Source organism: Cajanus cajan, chromosome 1 (genome assembly GCF_000230855.2).
Source record: "Cajanus cajan strain Asha chromosome 1, NIPB_CcT2T_4, whole genome shotgun sequence".
NCBI classification, from domain to species: Eukaryota; Viridiplantae; Streptophyta; class Magnoliopsida; order Fabales; family Fabaceae; genus Cajanus; species Cajanus cajan.
In genome coordinates, this window is record NC_138517.1 from 5,096,389 (window position 1) to 5,101,350 (window position 4,962).

The 4,962-nt window shown below is 32.3% G+C and overlaps 1 pseudogene across 1 annotated transcript; it reads right to left on the reverse strand.

Moving 5' to 3' along the window:
* Window positions 1–1,129: 1,129 nt before the first annotated feature.
* Window positions 1,130–3,655, reverse strand: LOC145955869 (two-component response regulator ARR6-like; annotated as a pseudogene). The gene is made up of 8 exons (XR_014432611.1): window positions 3,526–3,655; window positions 3,334–3,410; window positions 3,158–3,235; window positions 2,616–2,993; window positions 2,383–2,517; window positions 1,669–2,173; window positions 1,506–1,575; window positions 1,130–1,361 (listed from the first exon to the last, which is right to left on the reverse strand). The product of XR_014432611.1 is annotated as a two-component response regulator ARR6-like (transcript).
* Window positions 3,656–4,962: the final 1,307 nt, after the last annotated feature.

Sequence of the window (4,962 nt, forward strand, 5' to 3'; positions counted from 1 at the left end):
TTTTTGTAGTTGTGTGCTTTACATATAAATATTTTCTTTTCTCACCGTACAATTTGTGGATGTTTTAGGTGAGAAAGATTCGACTATGAGTGACATCCAGAATGCCAACAGTTGAGTTATGGGTATGCTCTGATATTGTGACATCAAGGTAGAGGATTTCTAGGACATGAATTTTTATATATATTTGGAGTTGTACTTATTTTTTTGAAAACAATTTGTAAACTCTTAGGTTTTATTTTCCAAGTTTTATTTTCAATTATCACTACTAGAAAAATTAAAATTAGAGAGGGAACAAATCCTTCACTAATTTTGATAAAATCCGTCACAAATCAATTAGTGACGGAATTTGTGACGGAAATGATTCCGTCACAAAATTTGGCGTCACAAAATATTTAGTGACGGATTATTTTCTTCGTCACAATTAGTGATGGAATTAAGGCATCACAAACAGTATAATTTCCGTCACTAATTTCTAATAATAAATGTTTAGAAATTAATAAAAATCCGTCGCAATTTGTGAGGGATTAAATCCCTCGCAATTTGTGAGGGATTAAATCCGTCACAAACTGTGATGACTTTAATTAAGTAGAATCCGTCACAAACTGTGATGACTTTAATTAAGTAGAATCCGTCACAATTTGCGACGCCAGAATGCCGTCACAATTTGCGACAAATTTTATCTGTCACTAACTGGGATGAATCCCTCACTAACTGTTGATGACTAAATTTGAGGAAACCATTTGTTTTTAAGAGTCTGGTAATCGATTACCTATACATGTAATCGATTACTAGACAATGAAAATCATATGTTCGAAATTTACTTATTAAAAGGTTCTCTGGTAATCGATTACCCATTTCTTGTAATCGATTACCAGAAGATGAAAATTCCAAATTTTAATTTAAACCTTACAACTTGAAAGTAAACCGTTGTAATCGATTACCAAGTCTTGTAATCGATTACCAGAGCCTATTATTCTAGACTAAACAATAACATTTGTCTTCTGAAATTTAATAACAAGTAACTAAGTGTGCTATATAATCCTATCAGATGCAAACAATCATTGAAAAATGCGTTTATAGTGTGTTAATGGAACAACTATTGATTCAAGATCTTGCGTATTTAATTTGTACAATTAATCAACTGTATATAATAACTCATTACTATTGTCCAACATATTATATTCATATGTTCTCATATAGTAAAACTCTAACAGTAATAATTATAAAAATTGAATGATAAAAAGGTTATAAATACCTTCAGTAAATCAGAAACCTTCTCAGCAATATATCTTTGTTCAATATTGACTCCCTCCTATGTTATGAACATGAATGCACAGTATAACTTCATCAACACATTACACCTAAAAGTAAAACTTAATAAATTCTAGGAACAATATATATAAATTATTGCAACCAAAACTACATGCCTGGGTGGGTTCAAAACTATATACGGAATAAATAATATAAAAACACAATAACAAAACTCCAGCAACTTAGGTACTCACCAATTCCAGTTTCTGAATTATCAAGATTCCCCTACTTTTGATCTAGAGACAAGCCAGATCCTACTTTTTCCTGAAACAGTTTTTAATAGGCAAACTGAAGTCAAGGCAATACAAAATTGCATTCTCTTAACATCACATCAGATACCAAACGTATCATGATTACCTTTATAGGATTCAAAGACACTGATGCTTTAGCATTATCTGACTCACTATCTGAATCTGCATTCCACAATTGGAAGAAATTCAGAAAAGAATACTATATATGTACTGAATAATAAGAGCAACAAACCAACAACGAATGAATTATCAAGCAAATTTGTGAACATGTGAAACTCCCAATGTAGCACTAGTAAATTTTTGTATTAGTCATTAAAAATAAAATAGTTAAAAAAAATTATGAACATCAAGTGGTAATTTTTTTATTATTATCAGTATAGAAGTATAGCTATAATAACAATGTCAATTCTTTTTTTATTTGTCTTTTTTTTTATATATAATACGATGATAAAAATTAAAATGTGATATTACCTTTAGTGTGTTTTCCTGACTGAAATATTTTGAATTTCTTTTCCTTCTATGAGTAACCCTTTTGCTTGCCAACTTGGAGAGACAGAGAGAGAGAGATCATGTCACAAGAAGCTAAACATGTGTCGTGATTTGCCAAAGCCCTGTCAAGTTACTAAGAAATAAAAGTCTCTTTTTATAGCAAAGCATTATATGATAAAATTATATATGCAGGTAAGGATTCCAATTAGTGAGTCAAAATACCAATAAAGAAATTCAAAACTAACACTGGAATTTGAGCCTATAACAGAGGGAAAAGAAAGCAAGCTACAGAGACGGATCAACACAAGAATTTCTAAGTTGAATTAGATACCTGTATGTCCCCTCTGGTTGCTTTACAACTGCATTGAGGAAAAAGGAAGCAGCAAGGCATCTGCGAAATTGAAGCATATCATCTCCACAAGATGAAGGATTCAGACCCATTTGTTGAACATGACCCTGAATCTGCCTGCAAATAGTATTTTAGAAATGAGAAAGCATAAATGTCTGGACTAGAGTACATTATAAATAATATTTTTATATTTAACTTAAAAATAATAAAATTACCTGTGAATGTCACGAGCATGTCTAAGAGACCGGCTATTAATAAAGTTTTCCTTGCACCATTTTCTATAAACCTTTTATAAAATAATGCAGATTTGGACTAATACTGCCGTAGAAAGATCTTCAACACCTATAATGAAATTTTGTTAGAGAAAACGAGAGAAAACGACTAAAATTGTTAGAGAAATATAAAATACAAGGGATATAATTGTTCTCACCGAGTTCAGCCAGAAAATCAAAGGCATCCAGCTTCCTAAAACCACACAAGAACCAAATAGTAAAACACTAACAATTCTAACCAAGATCTTACCTATCAATTCGGGTAAAGATATTCTCAGAAGACATAACCACAACTGGAATCTCTCTAAATACAGACGACTCCTGCAGAGATTAATAGAAGGAAAAAAATTAAAAATCAAGAAGAAAAGGGGGAAAACCCACTACTATTAAATCAGCAAAACACTAACAACTCTCCCTTCTCTCTTCCATTCATCTACCACAACAAATTAAATTTAAAATAAAAAATAAAAAATCTGATTTCTCACCTTTATCTTCTTGAGTAATTCATATCCAATCATCCCCGGCATAGAATAGTTTGTCATAATCAAATTAACCTTCACACCCTGTCACCACAGAAATCATACAACAACATAAGCATCACTTCCAAGTGCCAAGTAAAAACCCCAAATTATTAAACAACCCAAAAGCCAAATTTGCTTACATCAAAACCAATGGAGCTCTTATCCCCATCCAACCCCAAATACTACAGAGCCATGCTCCTACTCTCCACCACCGTCACTGCCAAAACCAAAAACCCATTTCCAAAAACTATCAAAACCCATTTCCAAAAACCATCAAAACTCGATCCAAGTGCAAGAGAAAACACCAAAATTTTCCACCTTTAGTTACATACCTTTGCAAGACGAGATTTTTAGCAAGCGTTCAATGACCTTGCGGTCGACGTGGCTGTCATCAACGGCGAGCACGTGCAACTTTTGTAACACTCCAATTTTTTTATAAAGTACTTTTGTAATTAATGGCATTTTGTAATTTTAATAAAGGAATAAGGGTATTTTTGTAATTTTGTTATTAATGGCATTTTCGCAATTTTATTAAAGTTTGAGGGGTAAAAGGGTAACTTGGAACGGGCTGTTCCAAAATTGGAACGGGCCGTTCCAAGCAATAAAAATATACTGAAATTTCAAGTTGAGAACGGGCCCAGAACGGGCCGTTCCAACAAGGAGAACGGGCCGTTCCGGAGGGAGAACGGGCCGTTCTGCTGAGATTGAGAACGGACCGTTCTGGTTTCAGAACGGGCCGTTCTGCTTTTTGAAAATGGGTCGTTCCGATATTAGAACGGGCCGTTCCAGTTGACAAATTTGCCCATGTTTGAAGGATCCGGAACGGGCCGTTCCGGGTGCGTCAGATTGCCTATAAATAGGAGGCAGGGGGCTGTGAAAAATCATACGGCCAGAAATGGAAATGTAGAGAGAGAAAGAGAGAGAGAGAGAGAGAGAGAGAGAGAGAGAAAGAGAAAGAAAGAGAGAAAGAGAGGGAAAGAAAGAGGGAATCCAGAGGGGGGAGGTTCTGCTCAAGTTTTAGCTCCTACTTATCCAGGTAAGGGGGAGGAGAACCTTATCTCTTTAAAATTTTATATACTACTATGTTATTTATTTATGTTATTTTCTTGATACATTTATTTAGTGGGGTGTTTCTAACCTCATTTATTTGCTTAACCTTTGATTATTTTTGTCTATAATAATTATTAAGGTGTTCATATTTTATATTGTTTTATTACTTTATAATGATCGTCATTTTTATTTATGTTATTGGTACTATTAATATATTCTTGTTACGTAAATATATTATAAATATATTTATAATCAACTATGATATAATTGTGATATCTTGGACTCGTCTTGTTATTATTTTTCGTGGATTTATAAAGATAAATATTGTTCTATGGCCATAGAAGATAAAGTTTGAATTATTTGTAGCTGGAGGTTTGACCTTGGGGATTTAAATGAGTAAGAAATGAAGGTGAAATATCCTATTGTTGATTAAGGTGAAATATCCTTTTATTGGTTGATGTTATGATGATGCTCATTTATCCTGACTAGTCACTACAAGTATAATTCAAATTTTATTGTATCATGAAAATCTAATATATGAGTTGTATATATATTTATATTTATATATATACATATATATATGTTTAATATTGATTACAAATAATTCTGTTTATTCTTTTGAATTATTGTATTTATTGGATATTGTTCTTACTCCTCTCTTTTCTTTGTTTTTATAAATTAAATATATTACAAAATAGATGGATCTACTTTGGATTCCA